Consider the following 21,628-nt stretch of genomic DNA (forward strand, 5'->3'; position numbering starts at 1 on the left):
CTGGTTACAGTTTACATAAAGTCCAGTTTTCATGCCAGAAAATAATCATGTGATAGATGAAGCTGCAGTTTCTAGATTTATTGAGCTGAGGTGAGCTGCTGATAGATGTGAGCTTTGGATTTATTTCAGCTGGTGATAGAGATGTGTAGTTAACTTTGATTTCCAGAAACACATTGTCCTGGAATGGATTATGATACATGTTGGCCTCTGGATGATATTCCTCCAGTTGAAATCATATAACCAATATCAGTATGGCACAGTCCTGTGTGAAAGTGAACCTGTTAGGCATTTTAAATGTTTACTACTCAACATCCTGTGTAACCTTAGGTTCACACCAGTGCGGGTGGAAACCGCTGCGGGACCCACACTTCATCCCGCAGCTGCAACTTCCTGCACAAAAAACACGGGAACCGTGGGTGGGTGCCATTAATATTAATGGCACGCCACCCGCACTTGAAATAGCACCCACAATGGGAACCGCACTGTAGTTCAGTTCCCAGTGATGGCTGTGATTTCTGGAAAAGTTCAAATGAATGGGCTGCCGTGTCCATGCAAATGCGGCCTGCACAACATGCATAGGTGTGAACCTAGAATAAGAGTAGATACTCAGAAAAGGCTTCTTACGCAAAGTTTTTGTGCCTGGAGTTCAGATTGAAGTAAACCTGCACTGAGTGCTTGTTATCCTCAAAGTGGTTGTAAACCTCAGTCATAAAATATGACCAAAGCATATCCTGCTATAGTGTGTACTAAGAGCACTGGGTGTCATTTCTGTCTGCTACTTCCTTCCTTTGCTATCAGCAAGGATCACTTCTGACAAGTTTTCCTGACACCCAGAGATAAATGGTGACAACGGAGGGACCTCCATTAGACTGACAGCCTCAGCTCTGTTCCTGTGTGGAGGGGGGGTTGTGTCTCTTCCCTCCAATCAGCTCTCAGAACTCTCCTCACTCAGCTCTGCTCTGCAGAGTGTAATTTCAGCTCTCCGCCCCTTTTTTTCTGAATTCTCAGACAAGCTTTATAAATTCAGCACTGTGAACGGATGTAGAGAAGAGAATACTGCAGATAGACATGTACATACAACGTATGTAGGAGGATTTTTTTTAATCTAATTAACCCGAGGCCAGTCTTGAGATATGTAAGGCTACTTTCACACTGATCCGTCCAAAAACACATTTTTAAAGGACGTGGCTTAGAAACTGCACCAAAAAAGCTTCTCAGAGGTGTTTTTCAGGCGCTTTTCAGGCGCTTTACATTGATTTCAATGGGAAGAGAGATTTTTGGGGTGTTTTTTTTTTTTTTACTGAACAAACATGCTCCAAAGATGCTGCAAGCAGGAGTTTTTACACCGCAATGAAAGTGCAACGCCCTAGTGTGAAAACATACATTGACAAACATAGGGAAGCATTTTTCTAGAGTTTTTTAGGCGCTTTTTTTAAATGCAAAAATGCTTCAAAAACTCCTCAGTGTGAAAGTAGCCAATAGTGTGAATTCACACATGTGCGGTGCAGATTGAAGCTCAGGTTTCACAGCTAATTGATACAACAGTTGTTCAGCGGTTCAGGTCAGGTTTACATCAGGTTCAGGACAGGTTTAGATCATGATTAGGTCAGGATTTTATCCTGTTCACATGACATGTGCAATTTAGAAACGGTTCCCATAGAAGTCAACAGCCTGTAATCGGACCACGCTGATCAGAAATCGGACAGGACTCTTTTTTCAGTCCACACTGAATCCACACTGCCAGTGCACCAGACATATGTGAGCAGCCACCATAGGAAGCAATGTTATTCTACATGTCATGCCAATTGGATGCGGTTCAAACCCCATCCAATCCGCATGGAACCGGCACTAAGGGTTTACAAGCACTTTAATACAGATCTTTTGTGTCACTGTTTTTGTAACTGCAGTATATCATACAGTACTTTAGGTAACTCAAATGTCTCTTAAACGATTCTCAACGTAAGCTACTTCCTACCATAAGTAACAGGCAACAGCTGAAATTCCAACAAGCCCAGGATATACTTCTGTTGTGTGAAAGAGCAGGGCCAGGCAGTATGTAAAACCATCCAGTGGACTGCTAACCTGTAATGGAAGGGAGCATTGCAGTTACAGCCATGAATGGGCTGACATATCACTGCCTGCCATTCTCGAGGCACTTAGTGGAGGCTAGCTTTAAATCTCAGCTGTGAACCCTCATATTGGGCCTGTTGTGAGAATTTCTTCTACATTTTATCATCTGGGAATCTCAAACTGGCCACTGGCATCCCTGATCTATTACACAAATGCCTGCCAAAATCTCCCCATCTATTCACAGTGGGAAATTACCCTGTAAACAGTGTTTCCAATTTAGAAGAAATTACAGGAAATATCAGAGAGAAAAGTTTGATCTTCCACCATCCAGCTGGACGGATGTCAGACACTTTCAGAGAGTTTACACATTTTTTGCTTGGTGAAAACATATATAAACTCTGCTACAGCCAGACACTGATCCCTCCTTAGAAATATTGGCTTTATTTAAGCTCCTCGAAAACAAGATTGTATTTTCTCTTGATGATTTAGGGGACCTTTTTGGACAGTTGTCACTTCTCAAAGTTAAGGCCTCAATCCAGTGCTGGAAATTGCCAGTATCCACCCCCTAAAGGTGGTATTTACTTCAGGGTAGTTCTAAGCAGTGTAGGACTAGACCCTGATCTCTTAGGACATGGGTTTCAACAACCAAGCTGTTAAGATTAGCAACTATAAAGCAGGATGTTTGACTGGTCCTTAAGACAGCAGGTAGAGTCGGTCATAAAGTGCCCATTTCCAAGACCCAAGTCCTTCTAGATCATTTTAGTGCCACCAAGATCATCAGAATGCCCTCCATCTCTGTCCTCTCAAGCAGTTGAGGAAGAGTCTGTAGTTGACAGAAGGCATATATGGGGGGCACAGTGGCTTAGTGGTTAGCATGTCTGCCTTGCAGTAAATGGGTCATGGGTTCAATTCCCGACCATGGCGCCTCCTGCATGGTGCTCCGGTTTCCTCCCAAACTCCAAAGACATGCTGATAGGTTAACTGGATCCTGTCTAAATTGGCCCTAATATGTGTATGTATGAATGTGAGTTAGGGACCTTAGACTGTACGCCTCTTGAGGGTTAGGGACTGATGTGAATGTACAATATAAATGTAAAGCGCTGCGTAAATTGACAGCGCTATATAAGTACCTGAAATAAATATATCAGTCCAGATTAATTCCATAGGATCACCAGTGCATCCATTGCAAAGACCTTTGCTTCCCTGACCATAATTCTGTCCACTTTACTATTTAAGCGTGATGACAGTAAAACGTATGTTTGACATTCCCTAGCTGTCACAGATGTCCCAGAACACTTGGGGTTGAAGACATCATTCCACCTAGGCATTGACATCTGAGAAGGTCCACCTGCCTGTTTTCTACTCTGGGAAGGTGGACTGCAGACAAGGCAGCTTCAGGTGCTTCAGGGCCATGCAGCTTCAGGTGCTGCCCTGATGTCGTGATGTAAGCTACACCTGTGTGACTAAACTCGTTGCTCTTCCCTGTTGGTCGATCCATCTCAGTTGGGATAGGCAAATGGCCCTTAGCTTGAGAACCTTGAATTGAAGTCTAGACTCCCTCTACAACCACATCCCTTGGGCCATTTCCATCCCTAGGACTCCTTCCTAACAGGCTGGAATCCATTGTGGGAACTGTCCAGGTCAATAAGGGTCAGAGATATCTTGGCCTTTGGACACACGTGCATGTGCCAGTCCAGAGACTGAGGGAGTTTGTCCCACCGAGTCAGTTCATTCTGCTGCAGAAGCCTGAAGTGAAACTGGACAAACATATGGTACATCCAGAACCTTTGGACCCACAAAAAGGTGTTAAGAACCCTTTAGGTGTAGGATTGGGCAAATACCTCCATTGGGCCTTGGGACCATAATCAGGTTTGAATAAAAGTCCAGGGAACTGGGAAAATCCCAAAGAGCAAAGTTGCTGCAAAGAAGTCTGAAGGGCATCAATTTCTGGAGAGGCGAGACAGTTTAAGAGCATAAAATGTTGAGGAGGCAGGCAATGAACTTTACGCCTATAGCCCTGGAACACCACAGGAACAAAAATCCCGAATGTTCTGAGTCCAGGTGGCTGGATAGGCCAATAGACCGTCTTCCCATGGTGACCCTACAAGGAAAAGGGCAAAGCCACAGACTTAACGCACCAGAAACTTGGCTTCAAAGTCTTAAGGGACTGGTCCATACTCGTGCGGATCGCCACTGTGCTGAACCTGTAGAGCACCCTGCAGCCACCTGCACCTCTTTGTACTACTGCTATGGAGGGGAAAAAAAAGGACTTTTCCCTGCGACGGAACAGAGCATAGCTTTCTCAGTTTTCCAGGTAGAATTGGAATTATAAGCCAGAAACCTGCTCTCAGAGAGAGGTCTCCCTTGTCTAACGATGAGCAAAAATGAGGATTGCTGGGACTGGGAGGGTCTTTATGCCTGTGACCTGTATTGTACTTTTGAGAAATCATGTTTGCAACTTCGTGCTCTCTGAATAGATTAAAATATCTCTGGTAAAATTGCAGCTAATATATTTTCCCTGCATTTCAGGAGTGTGTGCTTCCATGAATGTCTTCACTGTCACAATGAAAGGGACACTAAACCACCTGGTTTTCCTGTGCCGTAGAGATACCCATGCTGCCAGACCTGGTAGATCTTCAGTTCAAGGGGTTAAAGTTCTGTATTTCTTTTGGTTACTGCTATCCATGGCAACTTTATGGACCTTTGTATTCAAGTCAAGTTCACATCACAGCATGGAACTTATAAAAGATAAACAGATGTATGTTCTATGGGCCGGGTGTCAGAATAGACCTAGTCTGTGCCTGCCTCACTTCTCCAGCATGTTTGGCTTCACTGTCTGCCGCCTCTCTGCCCCCCCTCTGTGAATGCTACAAGTCATTCCCACACTCCAGCTTAATATTTATTTTATAAAGTATTAACCACAATGCAGTTTTGCCACAAAGGGGAAAAAAAGCGCCTCTCTGCTTTTTCTCAAAAGGGTTTTCTGGGTTCTTGAGGGAGCTGTCAACCTGCAGATAAAGCAAAGGATGGATGGTCCCGGCAGGATGTTATATAAAGTTATATTGCGCTTTGCAGGAGGTTTTAATAAGCCCTAAGATGGGGATGTCCAGAGGAAGTAACCTGGTATACAAGGCGAGCCACATTTATCAGGTAAAGGAAATACTCCCTTGTATAATGAATCTGGCACAGGACCCCGTGCTTCAATCCCACGATCCCGTCTGCTACCAGAAGGCCAGCTTATCTGCCCCACTAAATAAATAGTCTTTTAGCGCAGCTGATCCTCGGCAGCCTCTGGTTTTTGTCTGCGCTCCGTATACCTTTTGTAAGGGCCAGCCTATCACAGGGATTACATTAAGCTTTATTTCTAAATCAAAGGCAATGGAAAAAAATTGACTGATTAAACGTGTAACACGTCGCAGCTCCAAAACAGAGATTTCTAAAGGCAGATAAACTCAGAGAGAACAGGAGTCAATGCTCCTCTTTATTCCTGGTATTGCCTGCTTTTTATCAGTGGACACTTGTGGCAGTTTGTTACTTTAGATCAGTGGTCTCCAAACTGTGGCCCTTTGCTTGCCTTTATCCAACTCTTGGGGCACCGTTTCTTTCACTGACACCAACAATGGAGCATTATTCCTGAAACTGACACTGACAATGGGGTGTCATCATTTCTCCCATTTATATAAACAGTTGGGCACTATTCTTCCCACAGACACCAATGATGGAGCACTATTCCTCCCACTGACACCAATGATGGGGCACTATTCTTCCCACAGACACCAATGATGGAGCACTATTCCTCCCACTGACACCAATGATGGGACACTATTCCTCCCACTGATACCAATGATGGGGGACTATTCCTCCCACTGATACCAATTATGGGACACTATTCCTCCCACTGATACCAATGATGGGACATTATTCCTTCCACTGATACCAATGGTGGGGCACTATTTCTCCCACTGATACCAATGATGGGGGACTATTCCTCCCACTGATACCAATGATGGGGGACTATTCCTCCCACTGATACCAATTATGGGGCACTATTCCTCCCACTGACACCAATGATGGGACATTATTCCTCCCACTGACACCAATGATGGAGCACTATTCCTTCCACTGATACCAATGGTGGGGCACTATTTCTCCCACTGATACCAATGATGGGGGACTATTCCTCCCACTGATACCAATGATGGGGGACTATTCCTCCCACTGATACCAATTATGGGGCACTATTCCTCCCACTGACACCAATGATGGGACACTATTCCTCCCACTGATACCAATGATGGGACATTATTCCTCCCACTGACACCAATGATTGAGCACTATTCCTCCCACTGATACCAATGGTGGGGCACTATTTCTCCCACTGATACCAATGATGGGGGACTATTCCTCCCACTGATACCAATGATGGGGGACTATTCCTCCCACTGATACCAATTATGGGGCACTATTCCTCCCACTGACACCAATGATGGGACACTATTCCTCCCACTGATACCAATGTTGGGGCACTATTCCTCCCACTGATACCAATGATGGGGGACTATTCCTCCCACTGATACCAATGATGGGGGACTATTCCTCCCACTGATACCAATTATGGGGCACTATTCCTCCCACTGACACCAATGATGGGACACTATTCCTCCCACTGACACCAATGATGGAGCACTATTCCTCCCACTGATACCAATGATGGAGCACTATTCCTCCCACTGATACCAATAGTGGGGCACCATTCCTCCCACTGACACCAATGATGGGGCACTATTCCTCCCACTGACACCAATGATGGGGCACTATTCCTCCCACTGACACCAATGATGGGGCACTATTCTTCCCACAGACACCAATGATGGAGCACTATTCCTTCCACTGATACCAATAGTGGGGCACCATTCCTCCCACTGACACCAATGATGGGGCACTATTCCTCCCACTCACACCAATGATGGGGGACTGTTCCTCCCACTGACACCAATGATGGGGCACTATTCCTCCCACTGACACCAGTGATGGGGGACTGTTCCTCCCACTGACACCAATGATGGGGCACTATTCCTCCCACTGACACCAGTGATGGGGGACTGTTCCTCCCACTGACACCAATGATGGAGCACTATTCCTCCCACTGACACCAATGATGGGGGACTATTCCTTCCACTGACACCAATAATGGGGCACTATTTCTCCCACTCACACCAATGATGGGGCACTATTCCTCCCACTGACACCAATGATGGGGGACTATTCCTCCCACTGATACCAATGATGGGGCACTATTCCTCCCACTGACACCAATGATGGGGGACTATTCCTTCCACTGATACCAATGATGGGGCACTATTCCTCCCACTGACACCAATGATGGGGCACTATTCCTCCCACTGACACCAATGATGGGGCACTATTCCTCCCACTGACGGATTGGATGCGTATTTGAACGGGCACTGAGCCTTTACAACCACTTTAACTTTAGCAATTGGAAATCGATTTCTATCTTGTCCAGTTGCTGACTGTCAAATGCTGCTTCATAGATATAGGAGACCGTCATGTAATGTGCTATATATGACCATCTTTAGACACTCTCTTTGTTATCATTGGCTCCTGAGATTCATTCAGTCCTGCTATATAGAGAAATGCCGGTCAGGTTTTGATGTGACAGCATTGTCATCTGGTGATGATGTCACCGCCAGGATCAGCTCACCTGAGCAGTCCTCCCATAGGTGGGCTTCAGATATTGTGAGAGGTCTGTTCCCCCATCTGGACTCTTCTGCTCAGACTGATGAAACAATGTAAGTATTGTCAGACCTGCCAGCCACATATCTGCCTTGTGAAGTGGTGTGGTGTGATACATTGCATTATGCCGTGTCTACCTACTTCCCCAGCATCCCACCATATGGTTATCCGACACAATCTGGAGGACCATGATGCAACAGAGACCGTGATGAATTGCCTTAAAGTGAAATTTATTTTAAATGACTTTAGTGGCAAAACGCCCAGTTCTAAATCTTAAAGATTTGCTTCTTCTATCCTTTTGTAGATGATAACTTTTGTTTTTTTTTTTTAGACATTTCACTTATTAAAACCTTGTCTGCTTTTGATTTCGGTTGAGTGGCTGTCGGGGAAAACTTCTGTAACTCAGCAAGACGGCAGATTGTTTTTTTGTAGTGTGAGAAGTGCGGCTTATTCCTGACATATGGGCTGATAGAAGTTAGAGATGAGATTTGTCTTTGGACTTGGTGTTTGTCTGCAGCAACAAACTTAAAGTACAATTGTAGAAAAAAGAGTGGAAAGTTTACAAGCCGAAGTGATGAATGTATATTGATTTGTATACAAGGCTACCGAAAAAAAAAAGGATCTAATTGATCAACATTACCATATATTCTGCTCTGTTGGAAGACTTCAACTCACTACATAAAATAAAAACAACAAAATTCCCCTATGAGTGGAGATATATCTACCCAGCTGTACAATCAAATTTGTCTTAAACCCAATATCATACAAAATATCTTATTATTGCTACGCAGAGAGTCTATTTAAAAAAAAAAAAACCTGCTTCTGGATATAACTTCCTTTGTTTCAGAGGGTGTGTGAATACGGGATCAATGTTTCCTACTTGGTGGTCCTGCCCAACAGCCTACCGCTTGTGGACTAGGGTATATAACTTGATATTCTTGCTGGAGGCTGCCATTTTTTTGAAGCCCAGAGCCCCTGAGCAGCAGTAAATCCTTAGGCTTTAAGCAGATCAACCTCTACATTTTTGGCACAGTGCCGAAAAATAGCAAATGAGCATGTGCAGGGCAGGGTGAGACTGTGTGTTACTGGATTTTACACAGTATAGGCACTTATTTTTAATGTTTTACACAGCTACACTCTGCACAATTATTAGGCAAGTTGTATTTTTGAGGATTAATATTATTATTGAACAATTATAGCGCTCTCGGTCAATTAAAAATGTTAAACCTCAAACCTGAATATTTAAGAAAGTAAAAGTGAGGTTTTGGCTTTCTTAGGAGAATATGTGTGCAGAATTTTTATGCAAGTAAATGAAAAGCGCAAAATTTCCCGTCTCACTTGTTTTTTTTTTATCTGTTAAAGTGAGAATAATAAACAAACAACTCAAAATCTACAAATAAACATTTTTGACATTTCCCAAAAAAATAAAATCAGTGACCAATATAGCCACCCAATAGATTCCAATAACAGTCATAAGCCTTCCATTCTTGGAGTCTGTCAGTTTCTTGATCTGTTGAGAACATTTTGTGCAGCAGCAACCACAGCCTCCCAGACACTGTTCAGAGCGGTGTACTGTTTTCCTTCACCGTAAATCTTCCATTTAAGAAGGGCCCACATCTTCTCAATAGGGTTTAGGTCAGGTGAAGAAGAGGGCCATGTCATTTTTCTTTCATCTTTAAGGCCTCTACTGGCTAGCCATACAGTGGAGTACTTTGATGCATGCGATGGAGCATTGTCCTGCATAAATATAATGGTCTTCTTGAAAGATGCAGACTTTTTCCTGTACCACGGCTTGAAGAAAGTGTATTCTAAAAATTGGCAGTAGGTTTGGGAGCTGATTTTGAGTTCATCTTCAACCCGAAAAGGTCCAACTAGCTCTTCTTTAATAATACCAGCCCATATCATTACCTCACCTCCACCTTGCTGGCATCTTAGTCGAAGGATCAAACAGCCTTTTTACACAATGCAGAGGATTAACCCCTTAGGTTCCACAGTGCGTTTAAGCATGCTTTACAGCACAGGTGTCAAACACAAGGCCCGAGGGCCAAATCTGGCCATTTCATGTGGCCCTCAGACCTCTCCTGCAGCTTTTGCACCCCCTCGTCTCCACCTTGTCTACTCACTGTAGAACCCAATGAACCCCTTGCGTTCTACAGTGAGTATAACAAGAATGCTTTACTGCATCTACAGACTGATTGTACTGTTGTGGGTTTAGTAACACTTTAACTGAACAAGCTGAAGATAGAAGCCGATTGGTTAAAAAACAGTTTCTCCATATTCTGTCTGCTCCAGTTTTAGAAAAACAATCCCAGATTTTTTTAGCCAGTTTGAGTCGATTGATGAGGGTCTTATAGAGACGGGAGGGATCTTGGCCATTCTGGCATGTTCTAGCCGTCATCCAGGACCTTAGGTGTCAGGGTGCTCCATAAACATAAATATTTGGCTTGGCCGAATGTTCCTGGCTCTGTCTCTGAGAAGGTAGGAGGAGCAGCTCAGGGACAGAGAAGTTTGTTAACCTGTCAGACTGATGTTCTCATTGAAAGGGGTTGTCCTGTCCCCATAGATATGAGATTGTCAGGTAGAATATATCTGGATTTGACCTCTGTCAGCTCATGTCTATGCACAGCCTTAAGCCTAGTACACATGATCAGAAAATCGTAGGAAAAGCACCACTTTCGGAGCGATCGTACGATAATCTGATTGTTAGTACACAGGTTTCATTACATCACTTTCTAATTTTTATTCTGTTGTACAAGAATTTTCCTAACTTTAGTAACCTCTGCACTTTCGATATGGAGACTAGCATGCAAAAAAACGGACGATCATTCGTCCAGTATTCTCATCATGTGTACGAGGCTTTAGACGCAGCAGAAAAGAAGCCGCTATGGAGAAGTGTTTGACCATGCATTGCTTGGAATTAGTCATGTTGCACTTCCTGTGTGTTACACCCATATACCACAGTGGGTCCAGGGCATTAGAAATAGATGACGTCTGGTCACAAGTTGACTTTAAACAAGAATTCCAGGTATGAATATTTTATACATAGTTACATTGGTCCAGCTTAGATCAGTGTAACTATGTATATACTATATCTGTGGGATTCCTCTAGAGAGGTGCCAAACTCCATTTCATAGTGGGCCACATCAGCATCATGTAAACACCACACAAGCGCAAAAGATATATAAAAGTCATTAAAAATTATATATGCATATAACAAAAGTCCAAAAGAAAGTCCCAAAAAAATAAAAATGTGCTCCAATCCCAAAATAATGCTCAAAAAAATCTTCAAAGTGCCCACACCATCCGTGATTGACAATCTGATCCGCACTCACCAAATGGAGTGGACTCTTAGCTGGTATGGCTAAAGAATCAAACAGGCTAAAGAGATGGGGTGCATCCTCCCCAGATGTGTCTGTACTTGATGTCCTCCAAAACGATCCTCACGTATAGATAGCAATGGAAAGAAACAAAAAAACACAAATAGTGCAATGCTGTATAGACTATTTATTAATTAAAACCGTTGCCCATAATGCACTCACATGGTAAAATATATAACCACGCTTTTGTAAATAAGCCTCTGAAGCTAACAGCATAGCTCATAATGGCAGATCAACTTCATACAAGTTGTTCCGTAGGAAGTAAACTGGCAGTAGTTGAAAAAACAATCTCCCTTGGAGAATGGCTCCGGAGTGCCGCAAACCAGCGTGCACTTCACTTACCAGACGTGACGTCACTACACCTTCACCGGAACTGGAAATACGTCAACGCGTTTCGCCCCTCCAGGGCGTTCTCAAAGATCACATCAGCATCATGGTTGCCCCCATAGGGCCGGCTGTATCTGTAAGGGCTTGTTCACACTTGACTACATTTATGACTCTTACCAAACGCTGCTATAGCTTTAGTATGAGCGTTAGACTGGCGTTAATGAGTTTTAGTATGGGCGTTGGACTGACTTATTCCAAGCATTAAAACCGCTCCCCAAACGTCCTATGTGCAGTTTTGAAGCGTTTTACAAGTGTTAAAACCACACCACAAACTCCTATAATAAACTGTAATGTTATTAACGTGCCGCAAACGCCTGCCAGTGCGCTTCTGGAGCATCACCATAGACTTAAATGGATGGCGTTGAAAGACTTCAGACGCCTCCTGACCACATGAGGCTTCAATTTCGAAGCGACTCGACGCTAACGCTTCATGTTTTGATAATGTGAACAGCACTGTGTGCTGCCCATAGTATAATTTGCATAGGCATTTGAGGAGCCCCTCAGCTTTCAATGCCAGTGTGAACTAGGCCTTAGACTAGATTTCCAGAGCATCCCATCCCCCCTTACATCAGATGTCCTGAGCCCCAACACCATCAGAAGTCAAGAGTCCCTCACCCTCCCTTATATCACCGCTCACCCCCCCCTTACCATGTGCTGCTGCTGGTAAGAAGCTGGGGGTTGAGCTGGGAAGCAGAAAGTGCAGAGTGTGGAGGAGAATTGGAGGAGGGCTGGAGTCTGCTGAATGCTGAGACCAGGGGAGGCAGAGACAAGGGGGTGCTGTGGCTGTACAGAGAGGTGCAGGATCTGTAGGAGGAGTTCTGTCCTCCTCTCTGCTGAGACTGGTGGCAGAGACTAGGGTTGTGCCGCAGCTGCAGGAGAGGTGTGAGGACCACATAAAATGGCCCCGTGAGCCAGATTCTGCCCACGAGCCGGGTGTTTGACACATATACTGTAGAAGTTAGAAGTCACTGTAGTAGACACTGCTACTACTGATCTCAAGTAACTTCCAAGTCCCGTGTCAAGCATCATTATTGCTGCCTTCTTACCACAGGAGGCTGACCTTTTGGCACAGGCACCTTTCAGAAAATGCTTTATCAGTATTAATGGGAGTGTTGATCGGCCTTTTTACTGCCGCATAGTATTAACCTGTGCACACCGATTTACTGTGGACGGTCACATGAATTGAAGTTGCCTCCTAACAGTTTAAATTCTTGGAATACGGGGAGCGTTGGAGCTGATTTTTCACACGAAAGGTTATTGTGACAGTACATACCAACTGCCTTACCGGTTTTATGTCCTCAGTAATTCCTCGTTAATGTTCTTCATGTTAAACATTGTGTGCCATGTGCAGCTTTGGCCACATTCAACGCCGTGTGAGATCAGCTACTCTGCGTTAGACTTGGTTTATATAGTTTGGAGTACTTGTAGTATTTCTCCCTGGGAAAACATTCTGCGTGTGACTTTCCGCCTTGTCCTGAGTTATGTATGAGGAGGTAGCGGGACCTGGCCTTCTCCATGGTTAATGCTGCAGAATAAATACCTTCTAAGATCTTCTCAAAACAAAGAATTCATCAAGTCTCCAGCTGAAGAACTCTGAAGTGTCTCCTCGGCTGGGAGTCTCAGAAGTTTTTTTTCTGGTCTGCAGTCTTGGGATAATATTGCGTTTCTTGTCCTTCCAAGTGTTCTTAAAACCGCCATTTATTATTCGTACCTGTCTAGCAGACCAAAACACACTGTATTATATTAATACTTCAGCAGAAACACTTGTTATATCCCAGCTTTGCATAGTTTGTGCTAAAATTGTTTATTGCTTCATTTATTCCATGTAGTACATCAAGGCCACATACTTGTAATCAGTTGACAAAGAGCAGCAGGGTTTGTGGGACTTTCATCGGAAAAGGTGGGTGTCAGAGCTTCAGGATGGCCTGTAGGGATTCCCAGTACTACTTATAAGTCTGCTTGTGATTTACAACTCGGGAAGAGGAGACATGGAGCTCATGTCAACCTGCTCTCTTATCACCCAGACCTTCTGAAGGATGGCTTCACGGCTAACGATTCCCAGCTGCTTGGACACCATCGCCAATGCTGACTTCAACCATTCATCTCCTAGACAAGCCCATTTCATATTCTCCTACTAATGAAAAAGAAAAGAGGACATTAACATTTATGAACCACTTAAGATTTGTGAAGCTATTTTTACTCTACAATGTTTACGCAACATCCGGAAAAAAGTCATTGACACTTAGGGTGAACCGATGTGTATTTTCTCCATAGACTTTTGGGTTGTTGTTGAATTCTACACTCCTGTCCAGGGGCGGACTGACAACTCATGGGGCCCCCGGGCAATAGGGGATCATGGGGCCCCTGTGTCCTCACCCACACTCAAACCACACCCAAAAAATCCTAGTAGGGCCCCCTACTGACCCTGGGCATTGCACGAATGGTCAGTCCACCCCTGCTCCTGTCTGTGGCTCTGCAACAAAACGGCAAGCAGCTTGTTGGCTGGCGTTCTGCTGGTGGGGGTTTAATTTTCCATGCCTGGATGAAAGCTTTGTGTTTTCACCTTTTTATTATGAAAAGTACACATGGCGGTTTGAGGACAGATATCAAGATCAGTTTGAAAACTATTTTCTGAGTATTTGTTTAACTCATAATAAGCCCTGGTTCACACCGGTGCATCTTGTCATGTAATTTCATCGTTCAGAATCGAAGTTGCACCCTATTGCTGGTAATAAAACGCAGTATTCCCAAAGCACGTGTTCCTGCAAATGGCTATTCAGTATTGCTGGGTGCTGTGGTGACCACAGGCTGGCAACCGCAGACAATCCAAATGACGAAATGTCACGAACACACCAAGGAATCCTCAAAATGGGTCTAAAGCTTTATTTCCTGGTCACATGATAAACACATAGGAGACGTTTCGGGCCCCTTCATCAGGCAAGTGACGACAGAGGAGCCTGACAAAGTGGCCCTGCGTGGCTCTGAAACATTGCCTCAGTATGTACCATGTGACCACGACATAAAGCTTTGGACCCATTTTGAAGATTCCTTGGTGTGCTGATGACATTTTTTCACTTCTATTGCCTGTATTGGAACTGTTCAAAACGGTGGGACTCAGACTCTATCGGAGTCACACCAATTTCAAAAGTGTTTCCTGTCCTTTTTTCCCGATTTCAAGTACGATTTGCATTGACATCTTTGCATGAAGTCGCACAGATGTCAGGCAAATCGCATGTTAAATCGCACAGGGTCCCAAGTAAAGAGTTTTCAAAGTTGCGTTTGGTGTGAACCAGGGCTAATGTGTGGCTGAAAGTATTTGTTTAGTTGCAATAGGATGATGCATTGTCACAGGATAAGGGGGTTTATTATCCTTTTACTTGTTAATCAGATAGATGAAGGAATTTTGAACCTTAGTAGTGAATTCTTCTTTAAATAGTTATTAAAAATATAACTTTTGTTACACTATCAGGTAACTTGCACAGCTGTTATTTGCAAACAGCAGTCATTGCAGAAAGGGATGCACCGTTATCTGTGCCAATACCGAGTATTTTCATGAGTTTGACGGTGGAGGTTGGGGGAATGTCCCTTTCCTCCAACCAGCTCTCACTGAGCTCTGCAGAGTGTAACTTCAGCTCCCTGTCCCCTTATTTCTGAAAGCTCAGAAAAGCTGTATAAATTCTGTACTTTTAACAGTTGTAAAGAAGAGATGGCTACAGAAGAACAAGTACAACCTATGTAGGGAGATTTGTTTCTGTGTATCTCCTGAGGCCAGTCACTTCACTGGGTACATGTGAGGGTTTACAACCATTTTAAAGTGTCACCTATGGAGAATTTGAAGTATCACAGTTTTTTTGCAATTTCACTCGACGTAACCTTTTAAATTTTGCCAAAAAAACTGAGTATCATATTGTGTTTGTTTGTACTAAGATTCATTTTAGTGCCGTATTTGTTCCTGAAAATATGTGTGTGATAAACAGCTGTGCAAATCTGTTCAGACATACAAATTGCACCTGCCACCATTTTATTCTCCAGGGTCTTTGCTTTCAGGAAATATATCATTCTTTCGGGGTTGAATGTAAATTCTGGAAAAAAAACCCCAAATTCTTACACGTGTGCGAAAAATTAAAAAGTAGCCCCGATAGACATGTGGTTATGTGAATCTTATTTTTATAAAAGTACGCCGTCCTTGTTTTCTTGTGTAATGTGTTGTCTTTGGAGCTGGAAACGTGTAATACTTTGCTTCACCCTTGCTGCGGCATCTCACCCTTGGTCTGGGACATACACTATATTGCCGAAAGTATTGTCCCCGCCCTCCAAATCATTGGATTCAGGTGTTCCAATCCCCTCCAAATCATTGGATTCAGGTGTTCCAATCCCCTCCAAATCATTGGATTCAGGTGTTCCAATCCCCTCCAAATCATGTGATTCAGGTGTTCCAATCCCCTCCATGGACACAGGTGTATACAATCAAGCCCCTAGGCATGCAGACGGCTTCTACAAACATTGGTGAAAGAATGGGTCGCTCTCAGGAGCTCAGTGACTCCAAGTGACCTGACAAATGTGCTTCTGGAAGAATGGTCCAACCTTCCCATAGACACCCTCCTAAACCTTGTAGACGGCCTTCCCAGAAGAGTTGAAGCTGTTATAGCTGCAAAGGGCGGGGCCAACTCAATATTGAACCCTACGGACTAAGACTGGGGGGGGCCATTAAAGTTCATGTGCGGGGAAAGGCCGGCCAACCAATACTTTTGGTAATATAGTGTGTATTGTGATAATAGGTGTAAGCTCTGTAGAATGATGTTTTCGTCACTCGGAGTATCGTCACCTATTTTTCCTGAACTCTCTCTTTATATACTCCCTGTAAGTGAGGAGCAATGATCGGCGCTGTGTGTATTCTCCTCGCCACACACACACACTCTTGTATGTCACAGACCCCACGCTTCGGGGTACAGCATGAGAGGCGGATAACGGGTTCAGATCCTGTTAAGGGAACTGATTTATTTTCTTCAAACACAAACATGTTTGGGTGGTCTTTGTAATCTCTGCACAGCAAAATAACATACATGAGATGTAAGGATAAAATCAGCTTTATCTCGCATTGTGTGCTGAGCTGTGATCAGTGGAATGAAAAGATTGCATTTCCATTAACACCCATTGTAATCCTAGTAATAAGAGGAACCGGCATTCTCGTCTGTAAGATCTGTGTTATTGTTAAGCCGGCCATAGACGGTTCAAATCTCGGCCGTTTTTTATTCTATTATTTTTATTACAGATACTTGTATATACTTGTATATTTACACAGCACTTTACATATATTGTACATTCACATCAGTCCCTAACCCTCAAGGGGTGTACAATCTAAGGTCCCTAACTCACATCCATACATCCACATACTAGGGACAATTTACCCCCGGTTCACATCTATGGGGCCGTGCGGGCCGCGTTTTACACGGGTACGAGAGCCGATTCATTTGAATGGACTCCTGTGCCTGTTACACGCAGGGAAAGAAGTGCCTGCACTTCTTCGGAAAATGCAGCCCGCAGGGGAACCTCGGTTGCTCCCAGTGCTGGCGGCGTGCCATTAGAATTAATGGCACCTGCCTGCCGGTCCGCATTTCTCTGTGTGGGTGGTGCAGCTGCAAGGATTTTTGTGTGGAGCCGCAGCTGCACCACCCGTACAGATGTGAACCTAGGGTTTGTCAGGAGTTAGTTAACCTACCAGCATGCCTTTGGAGTGTGAGAGGAAACCGGAGTACCCTAAGGAAACCCACGCAGGCACAGGGAGAACATGCAAACTCCAGATAGTGCCGTGGTTGGGATTCGAACCAACGACCCTAGCGGTGCCAGATGGAAGTGCTTACCATTTAGCCGCTGTCCTGCCCCTCAGCAGGGACCGGCCGAGATTCGATCCATGTATGGGCAGGCTGATTGTACCCAAGTTGATTAATCGATCAACTTGGTTACACCCAGCCTGTCGAATTTTGCATGCGATTATTGTAATAATCACTGTGTCCTCTCCCCCCTTTGGGAGAATACAATAGATGGGGGATTCCCCATCAACACTGACAGTATTAATGAGGGAATCAAGCATTTCTGTTTTTTTTTCTTGCAACCCGTGGTTGCAACAACAAAAAAAAATATCTCCCATCTATGGTCGGCTTTAGGCTGGCCATAGACAGGCCGGTTCAGCAGGGACTGGCTGAGATGTGATCCATGCACGGGCAAACTGATCGATCATCTTAGTACCCCCAGCCTGTCAGATTTTGCATGCGATTATTGCAATAACCACTCTGTTTTCCTGGCCAGGATGGCTCCCCCGTCCCCCGCTGGGAGAACACAGTAGCTCTTCAGCAGGGATTCCCCATCAACACTGGCAGTATTCATGGGGGAATTGAGCAATTATGTTTTTCTTGCAACCCGTGGTTGCAGAAAAAAAATGGCTTCATCTGTGGTTGGCTTTAGGCTGGCCATAGACAGACTGAAATTAAGCCGCTTCAGCAGGGACAGGCTGAATTTGGTGTGTGACCGTCCCCGCTTTATAGGAGATTGTTTGGGGGAATCGCTCCATCCTCCTCGCTGGTGTGGATGGAGGAATCTAATGTCTATGGGCAGCTTAAAGCATAACTAGATTGCTTCCATCCACCGCTTCTCCACACCACCATTTTTGAATCCCCCCCCCCCCCCCCCCCCCGCACGTACGCAGATTTTCTGCTGTCTCCTCCAGGCATTTGGGAGCTGGAAGAGACTGGAGGCACATCTGTGCACATGCAGCGAATTTTCCGCAGCTTCTGCTGGATGGGCAGTATAGCGTCCAGTGGCATTTGTGCACATGTGGGGAAACCTGCTGCAAATCCCAGACGTTCAGCACAAGAAAAAAAGAAAATTTGTCTGAGTTGTCTGAGTTTAGTTCTGCTTCATGTTATATTCCGCTACCTAGAGGTTTTTTTTGTTGTTGTTTTGAATAGAGTAGGGAAGGGTTAGAACCTTTGTCAGGTCTTTACTGCTGTCAGTGTCCCCGCTGGTGAAAGTCACCCTCCTTATTAGTGGCCATTGTCACCGAGACAGACAGTGAGAGGAAATTCCACATTTTGTAGTTGTCCTTAAAACAGAACATTAGGGGAAGGCTTTTAATGGGGACACCTGTTCCAGCTACAGACAGATCTAAGAGGGGAATCCCCCTCACTGTGGAGAGAGGTCCATTCGCTTTCTGTATGTACTTCAGGTTTAAATAAATGAAGGGAGATCTCCCTAACAAGGAGCAAAAACTCTATAGGGGTTTTCAGCTATGTACTACTTCCCCTAAAATGTAGCTAGAGATGCACTTTAGGTTGGAAAGGTGAATTGACTTTTATATACAATCTAATGTAAAGGTCTATAACTTACCATGCTTTCATTTTATTGATCCATGCTTAGATGAATACAAGCTGAGCTACGGGCACCACACTGCTGACAGCTTTGGAGAGGTAAGTGACTATTTATGTCTGTCGTGTAATTAGTCTAGGTTCACACCTATTCAGGTTGCTTTTGAGGCGTTTCTGCATTGCGTTTTGCGTTTTTACACTTGTATTTTTTTCCGTGTTTATGATGCGTTTTTGCTTTTTTTTTTTTCCATTTTTGTTTTTCATTTTTCTTGTTGCTAGGCAGATTTTAAATGCAGCAAAAACGCAATACATGCTTTTCTGCAGCGTTCCCATTGAAGTCTATAGAACCAAAAAAAGCAATGTTTTGCGTTTTAAAAAAAGTCCCTGACCCTTTCCAAAAAATGCATCGGGTGGGAACGCGGAGATGGGAACCTGTCCCATGTTAAATGGACTGTACTGTGTTTCTGCACAATGCTGCAGAAAACGTTTAGGTGTGAACCTGGGGTTATCCAATGTTTGCTTTTATTATTATTATTATTATTATTATTATTATTATACAGGATTTATATGGCACCAACAGTTTGCTCAGCGCTTTACAATATAACGGGGGACAATACGGCAACAATACAGTTCAATACAAGAGGGATAGGAGGGCCTGATCCTGGGAGCTTACAATCTAAGATGCTTCTTCTGACAGTTAAAGTGGAATCCAGGCAAACCCTAACTATCCTTAAAACTGTCCTCTACCTCCTCATAACACCTATTTTCTGAAGAAAAGATGTATATACTTGTATAGTTTCAGCCCATGCTGGTCCAGTCCGGCCACGTGATCCCTTGTGCCAACCAGTGGCAGGGAGAGGAGAGAGCACTCAGACTATGACTAGTGAACCATGGAGCAATGATCTCACCCGTAGACTTCAATGGCTGAACCATGGTTGGCGCTCCTGCCTCTTCCCTGCATCTACCCCTGGCTGACACAGGGGAGGCTGATCATGTGACCAGAGCAGAGTGGCCTGAGAATACGTAAGTATTTACATCTTTCTTACACTGGTTAGTTAGCATAGGTCAGGGGTGCTCAACCCTATGAAGAGCAAAGGCCACTTAAAAGAGAAGTATGGGGTCCAGCCCCCCCTCCAAATTATACTTAGGTGGATGTAGCATCGGGCCGTAGCAGCATCTGTCCCCTGCCGGCTCTCAGTGTGAGAATTCTGCGATCACATGACTGCCGCTGTAAGCAGAGAGCGGTGACTGTCAGTCATCGCTGTCTGGTCTGCCCCCTCCCCTCTGCCAGCTGTCAGCTGAAAACGAGGCACTGGAGTGCAGAACAAACTGCACTCCTGTGATCCACAGGAGAAGTACAGCCAAAAGAGCTTTGGCTGTACTTCTCCTTTAAGTGATTTGGTAACAGGCCACAGTAAAATGAAATGGTTCAGAATTCTACATTTTTTATTTTGAATAGCATAATGAACATTTTCCTCCGGCTTTGAGCGGTTTCAGGAGGAAAATGGAGAGGATCGATTCCTGTATATGCTGCCCCCTCCACCACTCCTGTCCAAATGTTAAAACAGAATGTGACGGTGAGACTGCATGTGTTCCCTGGAGTATGGGTGGGGTCACCATTGCAACCCTAGATGTCACACCAATGATTGGGGGTGTGTGGTGAAAACACGTCTCAACTATGGGGTTTTACCCCCCCCCCCCAGCCCTTACTATCCTGAGCCCTCCATAAGGATGCTTTCACACTGACCTGCTGCGGTTTACCCACACGAGTTCTGCTTTTGTGAATCGAGCCTAGTGATGTATGTGGACCAATGATGAGTCTGTTTATTTTGTGCCTATGGATGATACAGTGTATATTGTGAGGATGGCTTGTGACTTTGTGTACGTTGGTGTCATCCGTATTTGTGGCAATAGTGACTACCGATGCAGCCGTACATATGAGAACTATCACTGAGCATACGGAGGCTCTATAACACGCGGAATGTTGAAACCTCCTCCCACACTGGAAGCAGTAGACAAAAACAGACAGAAAGGAAAAACCCACCGTTGTGACTTTTGATGTGTCGTCTCCCTGCGTTTCCCAGGGGAAAATGTACATCCATGAACTTATTACTAATGTTTCCTGTCCTTGACACTGGAGCCAGTTGATGTTTCAGTCGAGAGGGGATAGAAATTCGGGGTCACTTCTAATGCCTGCAGGCTGTCTTCAATCTGCTTTTCACTTTTCTAACAGGCCAGTTTCCATCTTCACACTGAGCTGGGTTTAAATAAAACATGATTTAACCTCAGCCAAACTTCCTCCCAATGTTTATGTTTGGCTGGGGGCTAATGCTCCGTGCAGCCAAATCTCATCACCATACACCAGTGACAATGGCTTGTACCGAGGCCCCTTTACCCGTCAGGAGGGATAGATCAGTCTCACCCAACAGCAAGGCTATTGTAATGGCTTCTACCAACACCCAGCGCTTGGCTTCTAGGTGATATACATATGTGCTATGGACATTTCCCATCCTATAGTCTGCACAGCTGGAAAGCCACCAATGAAATCATAGAATGACCTAGCATCAGATATGTCTTTATATTACACAGCACAGTAATCTCTAACACTTCCAGGTAATTATTACCTCTCACAGATTGCAGAACTCCCCCAGAGTGTGCCCTCATCTGCCTTCTCCTCTA

General features: G+C 44.5%; 1 protein-coding gene across 1 annotated transcript in view; it reads left to right on the forward strand.

The window, feature by feature from the left end:
* The window catches only part of LOC149435916 (uncharacterized), a 256,377-nt gene that overhangs the window by 106,349 nt on the left and 128,400 nt on the right, over positions 1–21,628 (forward strand). Inside the window, exon 11 of the mRNA XM_089662262.1 lies at positions 19,002–19,051. The gene's annotated coding sequence lies outside the window, so the exon portion shown is untranslated. The remainder of the gene's footprint in view (positions 1–19,001; positions 19,052–21,628) is intronic.

The sequence above is a fragment of the Staurois parvus genome, unplaced genomic scaffold, assembly GCF_062004578.1.
Source record: "Staurois parvus isolate SC_StPar_1 unplaced genomic scaffold, SC_StPar_1.0 ptg001451l, whole genome shotgun sequence".
NCBI classification, from domain to species: Eukaryota; Metazoa; Chordata; class Amphibia; order Anura; family Ranidae; genus Staurois; species Staurois parvus.